The following is a 15,357-nucleotide window of genomic DNA, read 5'->3' as shown; positions in this document are numbered from 1 at the left end:
CTATAGCACTTGACCAACAGAAATATTTGCCTTGTGGATAGCTAAGGGGACAATGAGAAATGAGCAGAATGAAGCTTGGGAGAGTGCTGAGGAGTACGGAGGACTTATCACCATCACCCTTCACTTTGATCTGAAAAAATGAATCCTGAGACTGTTATAGTCATGAAGTGGAGAGCAGCATGGCCTGAAATTCTGAAGGCAATAAGACTCCTTCATTTTAAATTTTTCTTTAAAAATAACAGTTTAGTGTCAGAAGTGATAGTGCATGCCTGTAACTGTGGCTGTCCAGCTGAGGCTGCAGGATGATTTCATGGTAGAGGCCAGCATGACCTATACTATGAATTCTAGGCAGTAGCTACTGTCTCAAAAAAAAAAATTAAAAAGGCAATTTACATGACTTTTATATTCTCGAATAAATTTGCAAACATTTTTCTACTTTTAGTAACCATCAATAGAATGATTTTAGGAGGGTGTACTTTGTAGAATTTTACTTGTTTTGGCATAGCTATGACTATTATATACATTAAAATACATATTAAAATATCCTCCTTAAAATACATATGAATTTTAGTCAAATTCTATGCCTTAGAAGAGGTATTTATAGTGTTTACCTGCCCCTTCCGGAATATTTTGATTTTCTGCTTAATAAAGTTGGTGAATGAATGCACAAAACATTAGAGAAGAAAGAGAAAGACTGGGAAGTGGGACAGAAATAAGCTAGAAAACAGACAAAAATCATAGCCAGGACGGCTGTCAGGAGTAGCTCAAATATGCAAAAGAAAAGGAAATCATGACTTTAATCTAAAACTGTGAATATCATATTTTATTAAGTATCAGGTTATTTTGAAATTGGATACATTCCTTTTATTTTCACTTAGGGAAAATAAAAACTGTTGTTATTAAATGTCTTTTTATATACAGACAAAAATAGATGATATTAGTTTTAGTTTGTCTGGCCAAATTTGTTCGAATACCATAAAGCAAAATAGATTTATTTATTCTGAATGCTTAACAGTCATGGTTTTGTATGATATTCCCTAGGATTTTTATTTTAAAATAGCACATTTACATTATGAAAAAATGTTTCCCTATTATACACATTCCGTGGAAGCACACTGTCAGTGACTGAAACAGTGAACTTGAGTTTTCAGCTATGCATCCTGCCATGAAAACGCTTCTAGGAACAAACCCACCACTGGGGAGCTTTGCTCAATTCTGGATCTTGGCACTTTGGCAGCCATTGTTGAAACTCACATTGCTTATTTGAAAAATGAATAGATATATATGACATCTAACTAATTAAGAAGGAAACATCTTACTTTTTATTCTTCATACTTTGTCTAATGCATGGTTATGTATTCAATAGAAGAATTGGTTTTCTTATCACTCATAGTTTGTGTTGGATAACCATGCCTCTAATAAGATCTAGCAACCTGAAATTTTTTCTTGTCTCCCCAAATCCTCTCTATTGCATAAAAGCTCTAGTGTAATTCCACTTTTACAGCACCAGCATTTAACTCAGCTTCCATATGATGCCAGGTTTCATTGTCAAATCCTTAAGAAACGATGAAACACAGATCAGTAAGAAAATTAAGAGACAAAGTTCTACACATTCCCTTCCAACTTCAAAGCTGCCAGGCTTACTCATAAAATACTGAAGTTACAGATAACATTTTGTTATAAGTGAAAAAGGTCATGTAAGTGACTTGAGAAATGTGTTTTAAAAAATGCATTCGTGTTCTCCACTGAAATGCAGATGTTAAGTAGCAAGGATAGACGAGTGAATTAAAAATCACTTCTGAACCTCGAGGTAGGAATAGTTCAATAATTTTGGATGACTTCAGCTAGAAAAAACCTAGTTAAATGTTGATGTCAGGGAAGAAAATTTTTGTATTTTTTGATTCACTCTACTTTCAGAATGATGAGTATTCCTCAGGATTCAAAAGCAATCAGGAGATGTGGGTATGTAGCTCAGTAGCAGAGGGCTCGTACTGTGTGCCAGAGAGGCCCTCAGTCCAGTCCTTAGCAGCACACACACACAAATAGACAGCTATGAAATAAAATATAGAATAATAAATATAAAAATTATAATTCATTAACATATGCAGGTTAGATTTAAGCTACTCATCTTGTTTTAGTGGTTGAGCAACAGAAACTGTTGTCCCCAAATCCTGGAAGCCAGAAGTCTGAAATCAAACAAGCGTATTCTCTACCATGTTTAGGGGAAACCTTCTATAATGTTTTTTTGTCTTTTTCGTTTTTATCAGTACCAGGGATCGAACTCACAACTTCCTACTTGCAAGGCAGGCGCTTATGCCACTGAGCTAAATCCCCAGCCCCTATAATTTTTTTTTTTTTTTTTTTTTTTTTACCTGCAGATAGTTTGCTAGTTGTTTCTGGTATTCTTTGTCTAGCAGCTGCATCACTCCAACTTCTTCCATCACCACTTGCTTTTACATGGCATCTTCCTAGAATGGCCCCATCACATTGGATAGTAAACCCAATCTATTTCAGCATGAACTCATTTGAACCAACTTCATCAACAACTTCTCTATTTCTAAAGTGGGTCACATTGTGAGTTACTAAAATTAAGCCTTCTTTTTTGAGATAATATAATTCAATCTGTGACACCATATCTAGGCACTGTTTTAATAAATAAAACTTTACAGGGATGTGGCTTTTGTAATTACAGATGTTGAGATAAATAGTCCTGAGAGAGACCTGAGGACTCCTTACAATTGTAAATATTTTTTTTTCTGTAACCTTTTACACAAAAAGTTTGTTGCCTCTTGCATTACACTAAAATCAGTCTTTACATGTTAATATACAAATAAAACTTAAAAAGGAAAAATGAGACCAAAAAAGAGAAAAGAGATGAATCATGGATTGAAATACAACATTTTTGTTTCTTCGTCTAACAAGGGTTGGTGTTTGCTTTCCCACACTTTGAATTCTCCTTGGATGTATGACTTATTCTGACTAAGAAAGGTAGCAGGTGACATTGTAGAGATTCTAACTAGCAGGCATTGTGAGGTTTCTGCTTTGGTTATTCACAATGACTCACCTCTAGTCTCAACTGATAAGAGACCACGTGTAGGGGAGGCCCTGGAGATGTGAAGGGGCCTTAGTTAGTTCTTACAGATCTGGACAATATTCCTGATGCTTTCAGATATAAAGGTATTTGGGAGAGATTATTGAAAGCTTCACCCAACTGAACACCCACCTACCGCCCCCACAGACGTACAGGAAATAGTAAATCATTGTTTCTTGGAGCCACTAAGTTTGGTATTCATTTGTTACACCACAATAGATACCGGAGACAGAAATACCAAGATTATGTGAATCCACATTTTTAGAGAGTCATCGGAGTGTGAAATGTGTTAGCTAGCTTCTTGGTTGTTCTGAGATGAACGGAGATATCTTTATATATGGATCTCAGAGTTTTCTGTCCCTTAGAAATATGAATATCTCAATTTTCCCTCTCCATCAACTCCAAATCTGACTTTTCCTTCTCTTGAAGAGTCCATCAAATCCTTTAGCATGGTACTGAAAAATTGTACTACTTCTCACATGAAGTAGAATCTATGGATGTTTATTAAAATTAGCTTACATGTAATATGATATGCACAAAATAGAAAACTATTTTATTTCTATGGCAAATGATCTGTCATAACCCAATAATTAATTTTCTTTTTACCTCACCTTAGTAATCAAAACTAAAACAGAATGTAAGAGTCATGACCCTGTAAGCATTTCTGTATACAAATTTGAAAAATATCTCATTTACATAAGGTAAGAGCAGATGAAATATGTTTTACTTGATGTGGAATAAATCAGCTATGAATAATACTACATTTCAAAAAGTACTTTAAATGGTTGAAATAATAGTAATTTTTCAATACATTAAAGAACATCAGCTACCTATTATCTCCTAAGATAAAGATTTAACTATAAATATTTATATACATTACAACTTTTTTGTTATTCTCCTTTCCAAACTTCACGTGAATGATTTTTGTAGAAGAAATAAGTACAGATGAATTTATGTGGCTGTATGTGTGTGCTTTCTTGTCCTTCCTTTTTTTCTCACAAAGGATGTTTTTAAAGATGTTTGCTTGGTTAGTTTTATTGAATACACTATAGGGAACACTAACTACAAACATAAAATACTCGTTCTTAAATTAGACATCGAAGACTTTCCCTGCTTTTATTGCAGCTACAATATATCATGGCAAATACCTTATTTGAAACTACTAGGAAATATTGTGACCTAATGAAGACAAAAGATACAGAAGATGTGAAGCCTACTAAGACAGAAGTAAGTTATTGCTGTCCATGTTAAATGCATGAAAGTATCTTGTTTAAGTATTCACAGAGGGCAGAGGAGAGTAAAGTAAATAATGTTTATTTTATCCCACTCTTGATTGCACTTTTAGAGACAACACTTGCTGAGTCTCACAAATCATGAATGTTAATACTGAGAACCAAAAGAGAGTTGTAACTGCAACTTGCAAGTATCCATCTCCGCATCAAGCTTTACTATTCTTAACCATTTTCATGCCTAGCTTTGTGTTTTTCACTTCACTTGTGTATTCAATATTTTTTCACTCAACTGTAAATTTTCCCTATGATATAATAAGAAAAAGAGGAGGGGTTAAGGATGATCTTTTGTTGAAATAAGACTAATTCCATTCTAAATCATAGAAGTTTTCAATTTTCACTCTGTAAATGTTTTAGTGTTTTATTGCTATGCTTGGAGTCCATTTGCTAATATATTCTTCCTTTATAGTTCTGAGTTGGAACTTGTCCACTTCATGCTACTTTATGTGGAAGGCAAAGTGAACCAACAGCATTACTCAAGGTTCATCATGGAGACTTTTCTCTAATTCGCACTGGACCCTACATAATATATGGAGGAAGAAAAGGACAAAAGATGGCCCAGGTAAGTATTATTATTCTGATTTCTATTTATTCATTGCTTATCCTGCCCATTGGTCTAGTCATTTCCTTTCTTGAATCTGAAGGAGCAATTTCTTTGGAATTGCTCTGGGAAATCTGTCTTCCTATGTGATGATATGTTTGCAGTGGCGTCCTCCAATCTATAAACCAATTGTCAATTTTGCCCTTAATATTTATACTGTAAACCATTCCCATGACTTTTATCTCCAGCAATGTCTCAAAACATTTACAATGTTTGGATCTCCATACTACAGAGGATGAGAGAGAGATTTGCAAGTGCATGTGTATGTGTTTAAATTTATGCTGAGAGGATAATACATACGGTGGTTGCATATTGAAACAGTCTAATTCCTTTTATTTAATACTGGGTCTACCAAATGCATTACTGCATTTGGAAAAATTGTTTTGCTGTTAGGAAAAAAGTACTAGAAAGCAAAGTATCCTATTTTTGTGGATATTCTGTTTACCTTCTGGAAAAGTCTTGCTTTATGGAGAATATTCTCCAGAAGAATCTACAGTTCGTAAGTTTATAACACAGTTTCTTATGTACAATGTTTCCCAGATTTTGATTGTTAGGATGCCTTCCTGGAGTAGCTTACCATGAAAGCTGCATGCCAGACCATTTAATAGTCTCCCCAGATAGAGAAAGAGTTATTGCCATGCAAGAACTGAAATGTTCTCATTGGACTGTAGATCCCATAATATGAGATTCAGATCTTCCAATAAATGCCCCCAAAGTGCTAATGTTAGATGGAATAAGAGCTGTAAAAACAAACAAAACAAACAAAAATAGTCTTAAGTATTTCATGAGCAGTTTGTGCACAACATGTTTCATCTGAGAGCAGACTTCTTTAAAACTTCAGTACTGAATCTCATTTTTCAATAATAGAAACAAGAAGACTAACATAAAACTTTGCAATATGCCTAGAAGCATCTGACCTAAGCACAAAGCCTGCACACTTTTAAAATGAATTCTTAATTTTAATCACTTTATTCTACTTAAATTGCGTCCTAACTCACTTGTCTTAGCATCCTAACCTTTGTTACCTTCAGTTTCCTAATCTCTTTATAATGGGGTTTTAAAGTAAAGCTCATTTCATGTAATCATTGCAATGCCAGATATAATGCATATAAGCAGATCAATATGACATTGCATAGATAATCAGGAAGACATTATGAAGCATATGGCATGCAATGCTTAATTAATTTTTCAAATTTTTTGAAGTTGTAGATTCTGTGTTTAAAGCACTGGTTGAGTATTTGTGTAGTTTACAAATACTATCTCATTATTTCTTGCATTTAATACCTGTATTTTATAAATCTGAATTTGGTGCATGGAAAGAAGTAGACAGAAAAATACATGTTTTAGAGATGGCAGTAAAGTGACCTCCAATTTTTCTTATAACCACAGGTTTCATAAAAGTTTGACTTCAAATTCAAAATTGTTCTAAGTTGCCATACTCAATTCAACAAAGAAAAGGTTTGTGACAACAAAAATAATAAAATAGTATAAAATGTCCTAAACAAAAAGAATGTCCTCAAGTGGAGATTGTCTACAACACAGAAAGATTGCACCTATATGCTCACAAAAAGAAAGATATTAAAAATAAATTTAAAATGGTAGAGATTTAGAGAGATTTAATTTTAAAAAGAAGAGCTGTAAATACAATTTCAAGCATCCATCTTTGCTGCATACTCTACTATTCTCTTAAGAATTTTCATGCTGGGCTTTGTATATTTGTTTTTTACCTTATTTATATATCTGGTATTTTCTCATTCAATTGTAAACTTGCTCTATGAAATAATAAGATAGAAGAAAAGGGGAGGGATTAAGGATGATAGGTTTAATTTTATAGTTTCAGAAGTATTAAAAATTAAACTTTACTTTTGTTGTGAGGATTAAAAAACCATCGAAGCACAGTGAAAATTCAATAAATAGTAATCATCATCATTAGTAATAAATTAAAACTTCAGTTAACATATCGCCAAAGGAATCTTTCTTTAAAATTAAGGAAATATCCTTCTAGAATTACTCTTCTCTAAAATATACTTTATGCCCGTACTGTTCTTCAGATGTTCTGAATATGAACTAATCCAGATAAAGAAAAACACTGACCTTACCAAAAGTTTAATGTTTGACTTTCATTTCTAAATGTCACATACACATACACATACCCAAAAAAATATTTCCTTCAAGGAGACTCCTCAGAGGAAGCCCGAGAGATTTCCTGCTCAATTTTTTGCCAAACGAAACCTTCACTTCTTTCAAAATTCTTTTCAGATGTGCTCCCCAGGAGTGCAGTTGTGTGATCTTCACCCTGAGAATGGTAGAAGCCATGCTGACTGTATTGCACACACTAAGTGTAGATCTTCTGTTAATGTCATCAGAAACTTTGTGTGTTACACAGGTGCTGAATACACAGGAGAAATCTGCATCAGAGAAAAGCACATTTTAAAACTTTAAAATGGTGTCAATGCCTCTAATTTTTTGAGCATTAAGAATATCAAAATGAATGCAATCTGAAGGACATTTTGGTAAATGCGTTATGCTACAAATCAGTTAGGAAGCCCAATCATGTAAGAAAAAATTTTCAGGTTGAAAATAAGAAAAATATACTTGACCTAATTAAACTACCATTAGTATAATGTTGTACAGTTAGTTTGTTATTTGTCCTCCTCTTTTTCTCTCTGTTTAACAAGAATCTCACAGAGTAGCATACTCTGGATTCATTTTCCCAGCCCTGATTTACATACATCTTGTTTTAAGTAATTTTCCCCCTTTAGGACATCTAGCTTTCCTTCAATATAGGGTCCTGTGAGGCCAATACAAGGTACCGAATTTATACATTTTTAAACCACATAGCCAGAAAAGTTGCTCAAAGTTGTCATAGAAAGTTGTACTGAGAATTATTTTTAAGTTCTCCTTTTTATGACTGATTCTTCAATTGGTTATTTCCAAAATGTCAGCATTTTCCCTCAAGCCTTTTTCTTATTGGTTGTCAGTTTCTGAAAGGAATCTGGGAAGGGTACTTAATACCACAGTTACCTGCAAACTCCCCGAGGCCAGACAGGATCAGGCTTCAATGTCTTAAACTTTCAGCATGGAATGGCAGCTCTGCCGCCTGGGTCACATGCTAAAGACAGAAAAGAAACAAGCACTTGACGAATTCCATGGTACAGAGAAACGAAGCTGTCAAATACAAAGGTAACAGAAAATAGTATTTCACAGAAGTAGAAATCCCTGCCTGAAAAGGAGATGCATGGCCTTTGGCAGGTGACATGGTTTGGTGGTGAGATGTCTTCACCTGAAAATTGGCATCACCTACACATCAGGGAAAACAAGACTGGCTCTGCTTGGTCAGGAGACCTGCTTTGTGACCAACCAGGAAGGCTCTCACAAGAGGGAGCTCTAGGAGTTACATACATAAAGAACCTTCACTGCAAAAGTGATTTTAATTTTTCCAGAGATATATGCATGTTAGCCAGGTTTCTATATATTATATACTTTTCACACAAAGAAGATTTATCATCAGTAGAGTAGGAATCTGAGGAAAAAGCTTTAGGAATGCTAAATTAAGCTTAGACCAGACTGTCAGTTCTGTGAGGAGCAAGCTTCATTTACTTGATCTATAAGAATGATTAAGTATTAAAAGAGATGGGGCCTGGGGGATTATGGATGCCTGTTAGGTGATTAAATATTTTTGAAGAAATTGGGACTTAGATTCAAAGTACCTAAAATCATAATTTAAATTTCAGCTTTCTAAAATTGCTTGCTATTCAATTTATTGTCTTAATATTCAAGTATAGAATCACATGTTGTTTATTGTTTTTATAATTATATTGTATCTAATTTTAAATCATGTCACATAAGTAATATAGATAAGAATATAATTATATGTAAGCAGAGTCCATATAAGTTCTATTATAATATAACATGCTTTGCTTTTAAGATTCATTCGTATCTAGCTATTTTTGTATACACATAAGAATATTGCATTATATGAATGAATATTATACATAACACAGAGAGAGGCATGTTACATAATAAAAGTGAGTTCTTGGGCTCTTTGAAATCCAGTTATCAGAATACATTTGTGTACGTGCTGTGGACCTGCCAAAATGAATCATCAAAGAAATGTCCTTTGCATAAAGGATCATGGTTTGAAAAACATGTCCCTGGTCCATCTCTAAATGTGACTGGATGTAGGTTTGGTTCCAGAACTTATCACCCTCAAGGCACTTTCAGTGGGGTGATAAAGTCCTACAGTTTCCACAGTCACATCTTTGTGAGGCTAAGTTTTCTTCATAGATGTAAATCAAAACAGTATATCACAAAATGTCGAATGTAGAAGCGGATATGAAGATGCAAACAATAAATAAGACTTACAAAACGGGAGATGATGCCATTCTTCTTACTAAAAACATTATTTTGGAAAATAGCAGACATAAGCTAGTATGCAATGGAATCCTACTTTTAATAAAAAGTCCTTTGAAGTCCCCCAGTTTTAATATCTAATATAGTAGCTATTAGTATCATATATATAGCCTGTATAAACAAAATACCTTTGAGACCATCTATAACTTTTAAGGGTCTAAAAATATGCCTGAGAGATAGTGGGGTTTATCAACATTTTATAATCTAGAGGCAGAGATCACGTCAGCAGTGTCCCGTGCATAGTAACGAGGTTGCTTAGTCTTGCTTTTACAATGTTTGAGAGCACTAACAGTACAGGATCACAACACAGAAGTGCATACAGAAGAGTACACGAAAGCTTGGAGACGACAGAAATGCTATGAATAAACCAACAGAATGAATACAAAAATATGTATTTGAGGGGAGGAGACTCACAAGAGCAGAACAGACAAGGCCATGGCTTCAGTGAGCAATGACATTCATTTCTGACAAAGAGACCATTAGGAGTCATCGGAGATGAGCTGCTGTATTTCCTGGAGGACAGCACTTTTCAGTGAAGCCTGATTAAAACTACTGAGACACACACAGTCTTTTTATTTTCTTAGGTGTCTAACACAAGCAAGACTCAAAGCAAATCATAAAAAGTCACTCCCTTTTTATACCCTGCTCTTTTTGTTTTAACCCTACTTTATAGAAATAAACGCTTCTCTGTCACTGCATATACACTCAGGCATTGCATTAAATTTTCTCATCATTCTTAAATCAATGAAATGTCTTAGTCACTTTAAACTGTAAACAAAGTCTCAGTAAACAAAGTCTCAGAGTTTGAAGAAGAAAATATGTAGTTTCGTGTAACAATCATGACATCTACTAAGTTAAATAGTTTCCTCCTCAATTTTCCCCAGGTGAGGTCCCGCTTGGAGCTCCTTTTGCAGTAGAACAAGGGCTTGAACACTTAACCATCGCTTCTCTTTCCATAGCTTGTATTCCCGATCCATTCATTGTTGCAGCAAGGGAACCAAGGTTATGCCGTTTTATTCTCATTGGGTCTTAAAAATATTTAATTCTGACTCTTACATGGGAACATGCAGATTTGCTGGAGAATTTCCTAATGGTAACTCTGTTTCTGTAGACAGAACATCCTAAAATTGGCTACCTACTAATACCTCGCAGGGGTCTACCACAAAACCCACAGGCTTCTCTTAGAACTGAAAAATGACCCAACTGGAATTTTTACTAGAGATCCCAAGTTTCTTCCTCTAACTTCAATGGCTTCCGAGCTGCCCTCCACGTACAGTTCCAGATGAAGATGCAGCTGTCTAGGAAGCTTTCAGATATGGCCTTTATGCTTGAAAGTCAGAGGGAGGCTGAAACAACAATAGGACTTTCCAAAGATATCCTTTTTTTCCTTTTAATTTTTCTGTACTCCTGCTAATAGTAGGATTCAAGGTCATGTGATCAGTTTCTGGTTATCAATTTCAAAAAAATTATAAATATCTCCTTTGGGTTATAGTTTCTGTTATAGATTGATACTTTATTCCAAACTTTTCAATCAAAAGGCCCTGTAAAACATTTTGATAATAAAATTCTTTTAATTGAAGAAAGCTGCTTTCCATTGAAACATGAAAGCTTTTAATCTTAAATGCCTTATGGCATTAAATATAAGAAATATGTTTGACATTATAACCAGTTTACACATAAATAAAAATATATGTGGATATACTCACACATGCATCAAAATTTCTCAAAATCTAATGCTTTTTTCTTAGCATACCTTAACTCATTACGATTTTGTGATTACCAGATCTGTTTCTTAATATAAATCTCCTTTCTGAGATATTGTTTTGACTTCAAACCACAAGGGAATAAAATAAATCAAGAAGAAAAAGTCCGTTTTGGACCAAATTGCAGTAGAGATTTAATAGGTAGAAAATATATTTGAAGGAATTGATCTTTTCTTTTAGAGTTTTGAGAAACCTTGCAGTCCAGATGCCAACCTGAAACAGCATTTAAAAGCAGACATACTCAGAGGCACGCTCTTGAAGCTCACTAAAATGATATATCTCATTTTCTGGTTGTTGTCTGACTGAGATCCTTGAGGGACTGCTCTTGGCACTCAGGGGTCTCCCTCAGGTCTTTTTTTCCCTCAAAGCATGTCAGTTTGCCTCATCTTTGATACTGTAAGAATATTCTCTGTGCCTTTCATGTCTTTTTAAAGGTTTTTTTCTGAGTTGGATCCACTCATGGCAAGTTTTCTTTTATTTAATTCATAGCCAACTGATTAGCAACTTAATTCTGGGGGTGACAGCCCATTATATTCACAGCTCTGTCCACACTAATCAGAAACAGATTGTACAGGGTGCCTTCACATTGTCCCCAATTCTAGTACCGACTGACTATATCACTGAACATTGTTAATCAAAGAAATAACTCATGAAATAATAAAACATAAGTGATACTCTTTAAAATCAATTCTAATATTTCATTTTGGTTTGTGTCTATAGTAAAGACACTAAGCACAAAAAAGTTAGAGCAAATTGTAAAATAATCATTGGTGAACAAAAATTAATATTTATACATTATTTATAGCTTATGCATTACACTGAATGAGAAGCAGCATACAGGCATCAGCCAATCTGTAAGACTTCATTTACCCTTTCACACTGCTTTGAATTTACATTTTGATTAACCCTTCAACTTTTAAATTTGTATTTTAATTATATATATATATATACACACACACACACATATGCATGCCTAGACTACATTATTGCTGACTACATTATTACATCCTTATGTTTCCTTCCATTGCTGAGTGAAGTATCTAGAATATGTGAGTTACTAATGGATTACTGAATAATAGAATCAGTTAATTAATGAGCTGATATTCAGAATACTTCAAGCCTTGAAAAAGTAAGATATGTTTAGGTCATGATTTGTGGAAACATTTATTTTAGTTAGATTGTTTTTTGTTTTGTTTAAGATAGTCCTCAGTACATCGTCCAGGAAAACTTGAACTCACCATGTATCACAGAGTGGGTTCAAACTTGAAGTCCTCCTGCTTTGGCCTTCCAGAGAGTTGTAATCACAGGTTTATAACCACACAACTGGCATCAGCAGCACTTAGAAGAGAAGGAATACTTTTCCACAGAAGATAGTGATAACGATACAGATGTACATCTGTAAAGATAGATGTGCGTTATTTTTATAAATTAGTGCATTGATTGTGATGAACTTTCACACTTATTACCCAAATTCCTCTTGAGAGGTTGTATATTTCCCATATTGGATATATTTTTTATTTTAAAATAGATTTTTGACTGCATTTTTTCATCCTTTTAATTTTTAATGCATAACAGTCTATGTGAAATATGGATTATTAGTAACTACCTTAACTTAAAAGCCATAAATTATCCTTAAAAGAGTAAAATGATTTTATTCTATTTATCTTTACAGATCCCTATGCTTATCTATATTACTTATGTTCTAATGAAGTTAATACATCCATTCTTTGTTAAATTTATCTTGAAATACTTGTACATAGAACTTTCCTTTTTGTTTGCTCGAATTGAATTGCTTCTCATTTGCATCTGACATTACAAACACAATCACATTTTGATATTTTAACCCTTTATGATGTGATTCGTGTCACATCTTTCCTCCACTCTCCCAGTCTTAGCAGTGAGAAATGTGATATTTTTCTTTATCTCTTAAAGCTCTTTGTTTTCAGCTTTCTTATGGCATTTACTCTTTGCTTAAATGAACCATCATTCCCTATGTATTTTAAAATAGTTCCTTGTACATTTCTATTGAATAGAAACTTTTATTAAATTTAGAGATTCTGTCTTTAAGAACCTTCATATTTTTCAGGGGCAGAAAACAGATGCAACAAAGTATTTCTTCACTGTCTAACAAAAATCATTTACTGTTTCTTTATATGTGCCTGGTAATTTGCTTGTCTCTCCATTCAACAACACAGATATTATTATACTTTATTATAGGCAGAATCAAAAAGCCATGGATAGTAACAGGAAAAGGATTTGTATGTAGACTTGTCAAATTTGAAACTCATCTGTCACTTTACAGAGTGAAGAAACACCTTAAGAAAATGTAAATGAACATTAAGACTTTACTCCCTGAAATAAAACTTTTGATCCTGGCAGGTCTAACCCTCTGATTAAACAGACACAGTCATCAAGTAATGATAATGTTACTTAATAAAACACTCAGTGATAACTCTAGCAGTCCCAGGTATTTATCAAAATTTTAATGAATACTTCAATTTCAGATTATAGGACATTCATTAATATGAGTGACTATCCCTTTTCATTTGAATAGATCTGTAAATATCTCAAAAAGAAAAATATACTGAATTCTTTCAGTCACTGACAGACACAAGGATAATCTATAAAATGATTTATCAAAACATTGAAAGACTTTCTCTACCATGTCAGAATTTCAGAAGACAGTCACTATTAGTTTAACCTTTTTAGCAGTGTGAATGATATTTTGATGGTATTTCTTATTATTTGAGGAACCAGAGAATACCTAAATCTCTTTTACATAAACTCAGTTCCTAGCCACAGAGTTTGCCAAAATACTATTCAGATAATGCAAAATTGTGAAGTTACCATTTTACAAAAAAAAAAAAAAAAAGATTCTTGATACCTCTAATTCTTAAGTAAATCCAGAAAGGAGAATTTGTATTGTCAAGAAGTCTAAATGAGACCTTGTTCCTCTATTCCTGAAATAAGAATTTAAGATTATAACACTCTGAGTAAATCCTGAAGAAACAAGAGGCAAGTCTAAGAATTCATGAGCTCCTGAATCAAGGAGGCAGAGAGAATGGTAAATATCACTGATCCTTTACATGTCTAGTGAACTTGCTTCCAGGAAATAGGACTGAACTCTGGTTCTGTCATTGAAAAAGCTACTTTTCTATGAACAAATAAACTAGAAATTAGATTTTATATCCTGATATTTATGCTTGGAATGGTTTGCCTGAAATTTTCCTTACTGTAATCAGAGCATTCTTGCATCAGTTAGACAAATTGATGATAGAAAGGCGGATATCTAAAAGCTGTTTGCTGATCCATTACCCAATTTAGTCTAGCAGATACTTGTAATCTGGGCCTCTCTTTCACACAAATGTTTTATCACATGGGAGGCTAGATAGCCTATAGACCTGTCAGACGACTTCTCACAGCTCCCGTGTAGCAGACTATGATGGGGTTAGGGTTAGGGTTAGGGTGCAGTTCAAGAGCCCAGGAAGCGTCCCACAAGTCAGGGGCACACAGTGTCCTAAGGTGATGCTTTTGAGAAAAATCTTGCCTGTACTCATTTCCTTTGGCTTCTGTGCATTCTTAAGCTGTTTTTCTATACTTCTCACTAATTCTTTTACATTCCATAGTCTAAATGTATGTACTTTTGGCTTTGATAATCGGAGACATTTTCTATTATTTATAGCCAAGGATGCTGATGACTACCTGAAAAACAATGAACTTGCCTACTTGTATCTGAAACTAAACAAAATTGAGCTGATATTGAGGAATATGGTTTTGGCAGACCATGACTTTCAGTAATGAATTTTCTAATTGAAATCACCAAATGTGTTTCCAAGGAATGAAGAGTCCTTTGAAAACAGGCATATAAAATTGACTTTCTCTGCTCTTAAATAGGAAGATAGAAATGAGAAATATTAAAGCAATGAAATTCACTGGATATTTTTAAAGACAGCTTGAAAGATGAGAATGGCAAGATCAGACACTAAATTCTCAGCTGACATTGCAAAGTTTTCTCCTTTTACCCCACCCCACCCCCACACTTTGTGAAAAGGCTGCCCCAGATACAGCAACCAAAATTTTCTGTGATTATACTACCACTATATTACATTTGTAAGCTTCAAAGAGCCAAGAATGAAACTCAATATTTGAATATATAGTCTTCCAAATTAAGTCACCGTTTTAATTGAGCTAATTACCTTC

General features: G+C 33.9%; 1 long non-coding RNA gene across 1 annotated transcript; it reads right to left on the bottom strand.

The window, feature by feature from the left end:
• Positions 1 to 6,896: 6,896 nt before the first annotated feature.
• LOC134471170 (uncharacterized) lies at positions 6,897 to 12,546 on the bottom strand. Its single transcript, XR_010040479.1, has 3 exons — positions 12,396 to 12,546; positions 8,006 to 8,093; positions 6,897 to 7,389 (listed from the first exon to the last, which is right to left on the bottom strand). It is a non-coding gene; the product is annotated as an uncharacterized LOC134471170 (long non-coding RNA).
• Positions 12,547 to 15,357: the final 2,811 nt, after the last annotated feature.

Source organism: Cavia porcellus, unplaced genomic scaffold (assembly GCF_034190915.1).
Source record: "Cavia porcellus strain 051 isolate PalLab524CR breed Dunkin Hartley unplaced genomic scaffold, mCavPor4.1 scaffold_17, whole genome shotgun sequence".
Classification (NCBI taxonomy): Eukaryota; Metazoa; Chordata; class Mammalia; order Rodentia; family Caviidae; genus Cavia; species Cavia porcellus.
This window is presented reverse-complemented; position numbering and strand designations above follow the sequence as displayed.